Genomic DNA, 14,642 nt, shown 5'->3' with positions numbered 1-14,642 from the left:
ACATCTGGCTCTCCCCCAAAAAAATGCACATAAGACACACTTAGTTTAGTCTGCACTATTAATATTTTCTACATCACTTTCTTAAGACCAATCAAGAAAATGATCATGAGGCCCTGATTTGTAGCATTTTTTCAATTTCTGAAATGTAAATGTTCACACTGAAAATTTAACAATCCTCTTATCAGCTAATATGAGCTGGCTTCAGCACACCCCTAGGCCCAGAGAATGTCCAGTTCCAAGTATGGTACTGTTGGGGGAAAGAGAGGTTATATCCTAACCTTAATGAGAGCTCTTTGAAAGTTGTTGGTAGCCCAGGAGCTGTTCTGACTCACAAAAGAAGACACTCTCCTATGTATCCACCCTAGGGCAAAAATCTATTTGCCCAGGGCTAGTTACAGCTATGGAGGTTGTCCATTACCAAGTATCTTTCCACAGAAAGCTCCCATATAATCTAAGCTTACCTGAACACATTCCACGCAGGGGATATTATTTTTTTTAATAATCAACTAGGTTTGGTTTTGGTTGTATTATGTCAGTTTTGTTTTCCCCACCCAGGGCTGCACATATACACTCCAGGCTTCTCTTTGGCTCGTGCCGAGAAGCAGAGAACATGTTGACACTCTATAGTACATTAAGTCATGCCCAAATGCCCTTGCAGGTTATCAAGACCTGGCTAGAAGAAATCATGTAGAGGAACCCTTTTAACACATGGCCTTCTAAATAGCACAGAGATTCCAGGTGGTAACAGATGATTTCCAGCTTTTTGAGATATTGATGGAGCACTATGTCTACCCCATACTGAGTTATTGTTGCTGAAAATAGCCAAGTTGTCAGTGCAGCAATGTGGTTAAAGAATCAGTGCTTTGTTTCAATTATATGAGTGTTCAGAAATCCCTCCATGCTACATTATGAAAACCAGGCTGTCTACACAATGGGCAGCCATATAAGTACAAGAAGAGCAATGTTGAATAGTGGAGAGAGCTGGATTTGGATTCCAGAAGACCCTACTTCAAGTTCCCACTTTTAATACATCCTTGTTTTATGATCCTGGGCAAGTCATTTAAACTCACAGTACCCCAAAGTAACTCTACAAGACTATGAATTGAAGAGCATGTGCCAACTTGTTTGGAGGGTAGTAGGGTGGGAAGGGAAAAAGTATTTATTTATGTGCTAGGCAACTCTACTAAATACTTTGCAAATATTATGCCCTTTGATCCTCACAACTGCGCTATTATGGTCCGCATTTTGCAATCGAGGAAGCTGAGGCAAGCAGTGGTTAAGTGAGCTGCTCAAGGTCATACTGCTAGTAAGTGTCCATGGCTAGATTCAAACTCAGGTCTTCTTGACTCCTGGCCCAGGGCCCTATCAACTATGATCCTAGCTGCCTCACAACACCAGTGAAATTATACAAATATGAAGAAAGAGGAGGAAAAGAAGAAAGGAACTTTTCCTGGAAATGTTTCTATCTGAACTTCATCAAAAAAGATATGAATATGGAACCAAGCCTTTGGAGCATGCCCAGTTCATCTTACATAGAGGTATTCTTCATCCCCTAGCTTGTGAGTGGGTGTAGCCTCATTTGATTGGATGCAAAACCAGAGTAGCCAGAGTCTTTAAAACTGTTCAGGATAATAGAGTTCAAATTCTGCCCCAGGGGGCGGCTAGGTGGCACAGTAGATAGAGCACTGGCCCTGGAGTCAGGAGTACCTGAGTTCAAATCCGGCCTCAGACACTTGACACTTACTAGCTGTGTGACCCTGGGCAAGTCACTTAACCCCCATTGCCCCACAAAAAAAAAATTCTGCCCCAGCTAATTAATAGCTTTGTAACACTGGACAGATCATTTAACTTCTCTCAGCCTCAGTTTACTGCACAATAATATTCTAGTATATCATGTAATTGGAAAAAATAAGATACTATTAAGGGGGGAAATGTATTTTAGGAGAATCAGTTTGGCATCTCTGCAAAGGATAAATTGGAAAAGTCAAAGACTTGAGGCAGAGAAACCAAATAAGAGGTAATTGCAAAAGACTAGGCAAAAGATGATGATGGCCTAAACTAGAATGATGGCTGAGTGAGTGAAAGGGGCAATGCATGAGACACTGTGGAGAGAACAGTCATAGTATTTGGCAACATATTGGCTGTGTAGAGTGGATGAGAGTGATGAGTTAAGGATGACACTGAGATTATGAATGAGAAGATGACTGGGAATATGAGAGGGTTCCCAAGAGAGGTAGGGAAGTACAGAAAAGAAGAAGGGCAGTGGGTTTGGAGGAAAGATATATTTCACTTTTGGACATCTTGAGTTGGAGATGACTATAGAATATCCACTCAAGAGAGAATATGGCTAGATAAACAAATCTGGGAGTCAATATCAGCATGAAGATGATAACCAAGAATTCTGGGAAGATTGAGAAATAAGGCAAAAAATTACCTGGCTCTCCCAGATTTTCCCACAAACAAGTTGAAATAATTCCTCAAAGCAAACTTTGAATGACAGAAATAATTAAAAGTTGGAGAAAGCAACCTCCCTAGGGGGTAGTTTGCCTAACTAAAGTATAAATACCTACAGACAGATCCGACTGAATAAACAAACAACAAGGGGCAGCTAGGTGGTGAAGTGGATAGAGCACTGGCCCTGGAGTCAGGAGTACCTGAGTTCAAATCCGGCCTCAGACACTTAACACTTACTAGCTGTGTGACCCTGGGCAAGTCACTTAACCCCAATTGCCTCACTAAAAAAAAAAAAATGTTTAATTAAAAACAAACAAACAAACAAATAGGCCCTGGGGGCAGCAGTGTCAGAGACAGCCTCAGTTTTAGGAACTTTTCCCCACAGATACTATTGGGGTCAGATGGCTGATCAGGTAAAGACTGAAGGGCCTTCCATAGGTTCTGGACTCCAGGTCCAGATTTCCTGATCAGACAGGGCCCCTACCCTGTGTCTATGGATGAGGATGAGGGAGCATATGCCAGTGAGTGCAGTAACAGGAGAGTGGGGACCCTGCTGGCCATGGGAAATCTCAGGAGTCCTTGGTTTTGGTTCCAGGGCAGAGGGGCGAGCTGAAGCTTGCAGCCATGTGAGGGACTTCAGGGAGCAAGAGCATTTGCAGTGACAGTGTACTGCTGGGAGCCCTAGCCATGCATCAGAGGTACCTGGGATCAGGACCCTAGATAGAGCTCAGAAAACAATGGTACAAAAGCCTTAATGAAGCCTGAGACATCCTCAGGACTAGAGCCCGAAATTAAAAGTGCACAGCAGAGAACAAAAGAAAACTCAGAAAGAAGCACAGAGAAGCAGAGTAGCTTTGAAAACGATGTAGTATTTATTACAATTTTTTTTTGTTTAAATAAACTGTGAAATGGGAAAAAAAGAAATGATAATTAAACCCATGGATGCAGGTAAAGTCATCAAAAGAGAAAGTATGTAGAAAGAAAAGGGCCTAGGATGGAGCCTTGGAGTATATCCACAGTTAGGGGGCACACGTTTAGTGATAATACAGCAAAACAGACATCATACAAATGTGAAGAGAACCAAGAGAGTGCATTATCAAGAAAACCCAGAGAGGAAAGAGATCTTTCTAGATCTAGAGAGTAGTCAACGGCAGCAAAAATTGCAAAGAGGTCAAGAAGGATTAAAATTTAAAAGAGGTCATTAGAGTTGGTAATTAAGAGATCATGGATTACTTTGGAAAGGTCATTTTCAGTTAATTGATGAAGCCAGAAGCCAGTTTGTAAAGGAGTAAGAAAAGAATGAAAAGAGAGGAATTGGAGTAAAGACAATTTTTTCAAGGAGTGTGGCTAAGAAAGGGAGAAGAGATATTGGATGATAGCTCTAAAGAATAGAAGGCTCTAGGGGGCAGCTAGGTGGTACAGTGGATAAAGCACCAGCCCTGGATTCAGGAGGACCTGAGTTCAAATTCAGCCACAGATACTTAACACTTACTAGCTGTGTGACCCTGGGCAAGTCAATTATATATATATATATATATATATATATATATATATATATATATATATATATATATATATATATATATGGCTCTAGTAAGATTTTTTTAAGGATGGGGAAATGAGCATGTTTGAGTCCAGCAAGGAAAGAATAAATAAATAAGAAAATGTTTTAAATTACAGAAATGAGGGGTGATAGCTGGGGCAATCTGCTAGAGAAGATGATAGAATGGGATGGGATAGGGTAAGGTGGGAGCAAGTATACATTTAGGGGTTTGACCTTGGAAGAAAGAAGAGTCATCTCTTGATCAGAGACTGGAATAAAGGAAAAATAAGAGAAGTTGATGCCAAGAGTTTGTGAGATGAAGGGAAGGGGGAAGAGAAAACTCAGAAAATATCCTCTATTTTCTCAGTAGAATATGAGGCAAGATCCTTGGATAAGAAAGTAGGTAGAATGGGTATTGTGAAAGATTTCAGGAAAGAAGTCTAGATTTGGAAAAGATTCTTAGGGAGTGAGACAGATGAGACTTTGGGTAAAATACTACTTTAGCCACATATTGGCTGTATGACAAAGAGCCTCATCTTCTTCATCTGTTAAATGAAAATCATAATTCCAGGTGTTATTATATGAGTAAATGAGAAGAATGTTTCATAAATTTTAAAGTGCTACATAAATTCCAGCTATTATTAAGTGGCAAAGGTAAGATCTGAATTCAGATATCTGATGCTAAACCCAATGTTCATTCCCTACATTCCATGGTTTCACTATTGCCCAGAATCACATCATCTGTTCTGTTTCTCTGCCATCTTTCAACTAAAGATACTGTGGCCTCCCAGTTTTAATTAAGCTCACTACTTAAAGTATTTTTGCTATTTGCTGCTTATTATTCTAGGTTCTCACATTAGCCCACGCAAAGGCTGAAGACAACAAAGTGCCATCAGTAATGTCAAAACAAAACAACTTGGCACTCATAACAGAAAAGTGCTGACACAGAATGCAATTGAAGGGGCCACTGTTCTGATTGCAGAAAACTGCTAACAACGCTTGTAAACTACATTCAATGGCTTAGAGCTGCGCTCCAATAAAATACAATCCTCTATCGTGTGTCAATTTCCCAGGATCTCTGCCAAAATGATTTTCCTAAAGTGTAGCTATAACCATCTTACCTCTCTTCCTCCTAGTCAATAAATTCCAGCAGCTCCCTACTACCTCCAGGAGCAAATATAAACTCATCTGTTGTTGTTGTTGGTTGTTGGTTGTTGGTTGTGGTTGTGGTTGTTCTTGTTCTTGTTGTTCTTGTTCTTGTTGTTGTTGTTGAGTCATGTCCAACCCTTTGTGACTCCATTTGGAATTTTCTTGACAAAGACACTGGAGTGGTTTGCCATTTCCTTCTCTAGTTCATTCTACAGAAAAGGAAACTAAAGAAAACAAGGTTAAGTGACTTGCTACTAAGTGTCTGAGGCTAGATTTGAACTCAAAAAAGATGAGGCTCTCTGAAAAACTTTGGAATTGATTTTGTGACATGGGAGATGCTGGCAAAGGTCCACCTAGCATGGTGTGCTCGCATCAAAGAAAGTACTGCGCTCTATGAGCAAAGCAGAGTTGTAGCTCAAAAGAAACTTGTTTATAAACAAGTGACATCTCCACCCCAAATTTTCAGATGGACTATTTATGCCCAACCTAGGGTAGAGCCTCCCAGGCCCATATTGGTCCGATCAGTCACAGTCAGATGCACTGTAACTTGAATCCAACATAGTGATGTCATTTTGGTCCTCTTTGAGAACAAAGGACAACCACCAACCCCATGCCTGAGATACATTGCCTATTCACCTCTGATTCCGCTGAAGTTTCACCTTCTGCAGGAGGCCTTTTCTGATCCCTTTCTGGTGCTAGCACCCCACCACACACACAAAGTTACCTTGTAATTATTTTGTACATATTTTGTATACACACACACATACATGTGCATATGTGTGTTGTATCCCATGATAGAATATAAGCTTCTTTAGGGCAAGAACAATTCACATTTTTGCTAGGACCTAGCTCAGTGCCTGGTGCATAATAAATACTTATTGGGTAGATGGATAGATGCATGCATTGTTAATTGGCATTGATCTCTCCCCACTTCAAGTTTTCCTAGAGCACTCTGTCCAGAACTCTTCTCTGCCACAATCCCATGCTCCTTTGGATCACACTTATTTCGTACATATGTCACAGCCTCCAAAGTGGAAGGCAAGCTCCTTGGGGGCAGGGACTAGGATAATTTTCATCTTGAAACCCCAAGAGGCAAGAATAGGGCACTAAATGTTTATTGTTATTCAAGGGAATAGCCAAAGGTCACACAACTTGTTCATGGCAGATCTCGGACCAGCACTATAGGAATTTTGACTCCTAACCCAGGGTTCTTCTGCCTCGTGTACCATTCAGCCTCTTCCCTACATGGAAATGTATGCCTTCTAAGTCTTAATAACTCTGAGCTCCCTAGAACAATATCACGGCCTAGTAGAAAGAGCATTAGAAAGGCTGAGCCAAAAAAAAGTTGGCTCAGTTTTTTCATTTTCAAAATGGGGATCATAATATGTACAAGGCCTTCCTCCCAAGGGTCATTATGAGGAAAATCATGAGACAAATTGTATATTTTGTAAACTATAAAGTGACACAGTGAGATAACAAGTGAAAGCATTTTGTCACCATAAAGGGTGATCTAAGTGTAGGCTCATATTATGACCGAATAAATTCTGTCAAAATCTAAATAATGTATTTGCCTTTTGGACATCTATCAACTCGGTATGATGACTGGAGTCTGTCATTCCAAATGGCTAGACTCCCCTTTCTTCCTATGTCAGTCCTTTGAATATTATCTGAACATCCACAGATGGTTCTGCCAGGCAGAAAACAAACCCATCCTCAGTAATTACATATATAGCAGACCCTTGAACTCAAGCCCATTTTCCTCTCTGACAATTCATTATGGAATCCACAGGGTCAGAAAATGAGACTGGGGGGCATGTGGGTGAGCATCAGCCTGGAGCAAGGTTATTGAAAGCTCTTAAACCGGCCACCTTTTTTAATGGCCTCATTATTTTTGTTGGAGAGAGGTCAGATGTCAACCCAGGGAAAAAGTCAAGAAGGGCTTGGGTGTTAGTGACAGAGATGGGCTGAGAGAGAGGAGGAGGAGCTCTGCACAAGGGCAGAAAAGGGAAACTGGTGAGCCATAGAGATAGGGATTCAGGGCCCACCAGTACCCAGCCAATTAAGGTACTTTCACTATCCAAGGACAAGTCCTTTTGCCTGTGTGAGGGCAGTTAAGTCCTTGTTTATTTTCTTCTTATCTTTTGTTCTGTTTCTTATTAACCATTTTTGTTCTATTCTTTCCAGTTTAAAGTGAGCCAGTCAAGAAAACTGGAACATTCATTCAACATTCAACAAACATATTAAATGTTTACTGTGTGCAGAGTATTATCCTAGGTGCTTTGGAAGATAAACAATTTAAATAGCCCCTTCTGTCTCTGAGAGCAGAGATAAAAATTGTAGTAATTAATAATTAATATGATATATAATTATAATGGTTAATTGAGTTATATTAACTAACAATTAATAAATAATAATTTATGTAGCACTTTGTGTTTTGCAAAGTCCTTTACAAATATTATCCCAATTGATTCTCACAATAACCCTGGGAAATAGGTGCTATTATTCCTGCCTCAGGAAACTGAGACAGACAGAGGTTGTGACTTATCCAGGGTCACACAGCTAGAATGTGTCTGAGGATGGATATTAACTCAGGTCTTCCTGACTCCATTCTATCCATTGCACCACTTTAGTTGTACAATTTAGGAGATATGACTTGTAATAGAATGGGGGCATAAAGAACCAATTTGTGATTAGAATTCTGAAATATCTTAAACCCTAGACTAAGCCAAGGGGAACATAGCCAAGGTAAGGAGCAGGCACTTCTTTATATCAGAAAATGTCCTGCCCTAGAGCAACAATATTGGTTCCTTTATGTGAAGGAAAGTTTCCCTAAATGACTAATATGGTAATGTTTTACATAATCGTACATGCATAACCCATATCTGATTGCTTGCTGCCTTGGGAAGGGGGAGGGGAGAAAGGGAAGAAGGGACAAAAATTGGAACCCCAAACTATAAATAAAATGCTTATTACTTTAAAAAAAGACTAGCTATATAACCTACAGGGGTTTACTTCTGAATGAGAAAATAGAAAGAAAAAATCTTAATCTCAATTAGTAATTGGTTATTCATATAAGAGAAATAATAGTTTCTCTCAACTCCCTGGAGTTCTTTTCACCAGTTGCACTTATATGCTCTGCTGACTTCCCCCACTTCCTAGTTCTGGAACCATAATAAAGTCAATCTTGCTATTTCTACTAGAAAAGTCGTGTCAATCTACTCTCCTTTGACGCCATTCACCATCCCGGTGAATCACCTTTCCAAATCAAAATGCCCATCACTGGAGCCCACTCCCTCAGACATGTCGTCACCTTTCCCCCATTAGAACATAAGCTCCTTAAAGTCTGGGTCTGTCTTCATTCTTGTACCCCCAACACTTTAACACATTGCTCAACACATGGTAAGAAATTAACATATGCATTTTCATTGATTCGTATATGTGGTATGTGGTATGGTATCCCTACATGTGGTATTCATGCATGTGGATTGGAAATGTACAGAGAAAAGTTTTGCTGTTGTTGTTGTTGAATCATTTTAGTCATGTCCAACTTCTCCATGACCTTATCTGGAATTTTCTTGGCAAAGATACTAGAGTGGTTTACCATTTCCTTCTCTGGCTCATTTTACTGTTGAGGAAGGGGAGGCAAACAGCATTAAGTGACTTGCCCAGGGTCACACAACTAGTGTCTGAAGTCAGATTTGAACTCATGAAGATGAGTCTTTCTGACTGAAGACACAGCACTCTATCTATTGCACCACCTATTTGAGCAGGAACATACTTAATAAGTGGGGAGATGATTAGGGACAACTTCTTGGAGAAGGTGGTATTTGAGATGAACTTTAAGGGATAGGAAAGAATTCAAAAGTCAGATTGAGAGAAGGGCATTCTGAACATAGATACCAGTTTGAGCAAGGTGACTGAGACAGGAAAGTACAGATCATGTTCAGGGAACATAGAGTAAAGCATGGTTGTGTTATTTGAAAATATATGGGGGGGGGGCAGCTAGATGGCGCAGTGGATAGAGCACTGGCCCTGGAGTCAGGAGTACCTGAGTTCAAATCTGGCCTCAAACACTTAACACTTACTAGCTATGTGACTCTAGGCAAGTCACTTAACCCCAATTGCCTCACTTAAAAAAAAAAGAAAGAAAAAGAAAAGAAAGAAAATATATGGGAGTGCCTGTTTCTATTCTAAAGGAACTTAGCTGGGGTTTCTAATATATTGCTACTTATAAATTAGAGTCCATAGCACCAGTCTTTGGTGTTAAACAATTATTAAAGCATATTAAATGTTAGTAAAGAGAGAGAACACATTGCTCTGAATTAGAGTTCAGAATCCCTACAAACCTAGAAAGAAAAGAGAGTGAGTAGGGGCCACATGGTTGTCTCCTCCACCATCCCAGGCCCAGCATAAAATCCCAGGATGGGGAGAGGCAAAGTAAGAAGAGCACAGGAGAGAAGAGAGCAACCCCCCTCTCCCAAGGATTTTTATCCTCTCTCAGGTGGAGGGGGGTCACTGCATATTGATCCAAGCTAATTAACCAGTCCATTGACATGACTTGGGGGGTGGCCTAGGTAAATTAACTTCTTTTAGGTAGTCAGGAAAGTCAATCTACATTTCTTTTGCAATTCTACTGACTCTGGGCTGGCCTTAAAAGAGGTTAGGCAAGGCTCCCTCAAGTGGGGGGACCGTCTGGGTCCCCCCAGAACCCCATTATTTTCTCACATGGTTCAAGCATAGTGTGGGGAGATAAGTAACATGAGAAAAGACTGGAAGGTAACAGGTATCATATTATGAAAGGCCTGAACGCCATAGCAAGAGGTTTAAATAATCAGCGATATGGAGTCATTTAAGAATTCTATGCTAAGGAGTGAATAATATGATCAGATCTACCCAGGACAAAAATTACTCTGGCAGCAATAAGAAGGATAACAAATTTGAGCATGAAGAGTGAAAATACAGGCAGACTTATTAGAGTCTTAGGTATAATGTCCCAGGCAGATGGTGATAAGGAGGATTGTACTAGTGAAACTAGAGAAGAGGATGGATATGACAGATGTCATGGAAATGAAATTGACAGGATTTAGTAAGTGATCAGAGTTTTAACTATTTTTTTTTAATTCTGACATTAACAAACGTCAGCTAAAATAAGCATTTCCATAAACATAGTAGTGAGAGAAACAGAAAGAGAATTGCACAGTAAGCTGTGAATCGCTATTGTATATTGCTTGCTTTTCTTTTAAAGTATATAATCAATTCAACATGTAAAATTTTAAATCTGTCTTGCTTGTCTGTGATTCCTTCTGGACTACCTTCTGTTCTCTTCTGTGTATTTCTTTAAAATCTCAATGACTCTCTTTTCTTTCTTCTTTTTTGTTGGGGGGGGGAGCAGGAAGCACAACTCTATCCCTATCTCCCAGTTCCTCTTAACTACACCCCCCAACCCATTGGAAAGTAAAAGAAAAAAGAAAACCTTTGTAACAAATATTCATTGCCAAACAAAACAAATTCTCACCCTGGTCAAGTCCAAAAGTATGTCTTATTTGGCAGCTCAAGGTTATTACCTATCCCTCCTATGTCAGGAAGTAACCTGAACATTTTGAAAATTAGTAACTGATGACCCAAGTCGTGAAGTCAGAAGGAGGAGCAGGGTCAGGGGGCAAAGATAAGCTCAACTGAGCTTCCCCCTAAGACCTTTTTTAGGTTTGCAGCTCAAGCATGACATACTTGGAGAACTGTCCTGTAGGCAGTTTGAAATGTGGTCCTGGAGCTCCAAAAAGAAGTGAGTACTGAAGATAAGTTCTAGATTTTTCCAAGGAAAAAGGTCAAGCTTCCCTGAATTATAGATTATAGTTTAAAGACTCCCATTCTCTTTTCCTTTTTTGAAATGGGAACATTTGCCCTTCTCCAGAGCTGCAGTAGCTCTCCTATCCTCCATAAACTTTCAGATGTTATTAGCAGTGACTCAGCAATCACATCTTGCAGTTCTAACCACTACCTGAGAATGTAGTCTATAAGGAGCAGGTGGCTTGAATTCATCCCAGAAAGGCTGAGTGTTCTCTTATCTCCTCACTTATCTCAGGTCTCAACTTCCTATTAATGATTTCTCTTCCATCCTTTCCCATCCTAAGGTTAGGCAGTGGTTGGTAATAAGCCTCTCTACTAGGGCAATGACAGTGAAAATAAAGAGAAAAAGACAAGGAAGGAGATATTGCCAAGTTGAAATTTCATCAGTTAGTAACTGACTGGATATTACAGGTAAGAGAAAAGGGGGGACCCCGTTGTTTTAAATACAGTGAGTTAGATGGATGGTTGTGCCCAAAAGGAATACTGAAAAAACAAGATTAGGCTAAGGAGAAATGCAGTGTCCTAGAAAACTTATATATTAAGTTTGCTTATGAATATTTCACGTACTTTTCAAGAAGGAAGAGAAGATGGTGGCTAGATGGAGTAGGAAGGCTTTTTTATTAAAAGGACTGGACAGGGGCAGCTAGGTGGCACAGTGGATAAAGTACCTGCCCTGGATTCAGGAGGACCTGAGTTTAAATCCAGCCTCAGACACTTGACACTTACTAGCTGTGTGACCCTGGACAAGTCAATTAACCCTTGTTGCCCCACAAAAAAAAAAATAAAGAAGAAAAGATTGGGCAGACCTATGTTTATAGTGAGATAGAAAGGAATCAGTGGAGAAGGAAATATTGATGGGTCATTGAGCTTATATTAATCTCTTGTAAATCTCTTGGAATCCCTAAATTTACTTAAGGTTCAGTTAAAGTGATACGTTCTATAAAAGGTTTTTGCTCATTCAATACATCCAAGTGTTAGTGGTACCCAACCTCCACCCCCCAATTATTTACCTTTACTTGTCTGTGTACCTGTTGTAGGCCCCTGTCCCCTATCCCCAACAGAATATAAGATTCCTTGAGGACAAGAACTATGTTCATCTCTGTTTGGGGGCATCATGCCCTGTTATGCCTAAAATTTCACCATTAGAGATTCATTAATTTGTTTTGAATTCTACCTTTTGCTATAGTCATCATTATCAAAATCATTATCTCCTACTCTCTCCTTTCCTTCAGCTTCTTATAATGAGGTGGCCCTTGTCCTTGGCAAGGCCAACTCCTCTACAGGTGCCTTCAACTATTTCTTCCATCTTCTCCGACGGATTTGCTTCTCAATTATCACCCGTCTCTAATCTTCAATCTCTTCCTATCTACTACTTCTTTCCCTATTGCCTTCAAACATACCCAAATCTCCCTCATCCTTAAAAATGCCTTTACTAGACCCTTTGAAGCCATCATCCTATATCTTTCCTCTCTTTGTCAGCCAAATTCCTTGAAAAGGCTGCCTATGGGGGGGTTAGCTAGGTGGTGCAGTGAAAGCACCGGCCCTGGATTCAGGAGGACCTGAGTTCAAATCTGGATTCAGACACTTGACACTAGCTTGTGTGACCCTGGGCAAGTCACTTAACCCTCATTGCCTTGCAAAAAAAACAAAAAACAAAAACAAAGAAAAAAGAAAAGAAAAGGCTGCCTATACTTGTCACCTCCGTGCTTTACCTCTCTCTCATTCCTCAACTCCTTACAATCTGATTCTCTTACTACCTGTTTGATCATACTTTTCCAGTCTCCTTTGCTGGGATATGTCCATCGGGCCCCCTATGTCATCCATACCATGCTCCCAACCTGTGGATGTTTCCCAAACCTTTGTCCTGTGCCCTCTTCTCTTTACTCTCTGGGTGACTTCACCTGGCCATATCTATGCAGATGACTCCCAGATCTATATATTCAGCCCCAGTCTCTCTTCTGAGTTCCATTCCTTCACCACTAACTACCTATTGGACATTTCAAACTGGAGGTTCCATGGATATCTCTAACTCAACATGATCAAAACAGAGCTCACTATTTTTCTCCCTAAATCTACCCCTATTTGAAACTTGCCTCTTACATCACTGTTCTTCTAGTTTCCCAGATTTACATTATCCTCAAATTCTCCTTCACCCTATACATATAATTGGTACCCAAATATGTCTCCAAAACATCCCTCTTGTTTAGTATCTTATTTCTATGCGCACAGATGCCATTACCTCTTGCCTAGTCTATTCTGATGATGAACTAAAGGGTCTTCCTGCCCCAAGTCTCTCCCTACTCCAGTCCATCCTCAACACAGCTGTCAAAGTGATTTTCCTGTGCTGCTCTCCTAAATAAGCTGGTATATGGACTTGGTGATCAACAAACAACCCTACAGTGACTTCTCACTGCACTCACTTCAATCCCTGCAATCAATAGCCCCATAGACCTTTTTCTTCCCTAACAGCCAAGCAATTCACATTTTATTAAGCTTCCCTAAACCCACTTTATAGAGGTAGTATATCTTTGGCAACTAAACTCTATGGTTCAACCAAACTGGACTTCTCTTTGATGCTCATATAGAGTATTCTATCTCCTATCACCATACTTTTGAATTGGGCATGCCTCATACCTGAAATGCACTCCCTCCTCACTTCTGTTTCAAAGGATCCCTAACTTTTCTTCAAGATATGAGTTGACTGTGTGACCCTGGGTGAGTCACTTAACCTTCATTGCCCTGCAAAAAAAAGGAAAAAAAAAAAAGACATGAGTTGAGCACCAGCATCTACACAATGCCTTTGCCTGATTCTCTCAAATGCTAGTGCATTCCCCCTATCTTGTATTCAACAACCTTAGATTTATTTTAAATTTATTCCATGTCTATTTTTGCTGTTTATAGTAATATCATATGTATGCACATTGTCTCTCCCAAGGCAAGTGGCACTTTTCAAAAGCAGGAATTATTTCTCTTGTTTGTTTGCTTTTGTATCCCTTATGCCTAGTATAGTGTCTGGCACATGGTAGGAGCTTAATAAATGCTCATTGATTGATTGATCAATTGAAAGTAAGTACCCCTAAAAAAATTTTTAATTAAAAAAAAGAAAATAAATACCCCTAAGAGATGTTAGTGATTAAAGTCACCAGTTCTTTGGAATAAAAACCTTTAACAGGTGCCGTCCTCCCTGGAAGGTTGGGGAAGGATGATGGAGGGGAAAGCCCTTAACCAGCCTTAGAATATGGGGTGCCTGGAAAGAGGAGGGGCTAATGAATCCCAGATTTTAGCTCCTTCCCAGTTCTGAGAATACCCACCCATAGGAAGCAGAGACAGTTTTCAAAGCTGTGTTATTAGAATCCAATGCATAGAAACACCCTGAATTTTTGAGAGATGGCATTTCCAGCTGAACTCCCCTAATAAATCCACATACCCAGCATAGGGCCTTGGCCTTTTCTCACAGCTCCTGCAGAGTCTCTCCTCTTAATAAGCTCCAAAGGCAGATGGTGACTTCATCTTCCTTCCTGCTTATGTTACTTTGCCTTCTACCAGGACTCACAGAGGGCACACACACACACACACACCGGGGCTTGGGAGGGGGGGGAAGCATGCAGGACTAATTCCATACAGTGTCACAATTAAATTAGCAGGCATG

Source organism: Dromiciops gliroides, chromosome 3 (genome assembly GCF_019393635.1).
Source record: "Dromiciops gliroides isolate mDroGli1 chromosome 3, mDroGli1.pri, whole genome shotgun sequence".
Lineage (NCBI taxonomy): Eukaryota > Metazoa > Chordata > Mammalia > Microbiotheria > Microbiotheriidae > Dromiciops > Dromiciops gliroides.
The sequence above is the reverse complement of the archived record's forward strand: the minus strand, read 5'-3'. Positions refer to the sequence as shown.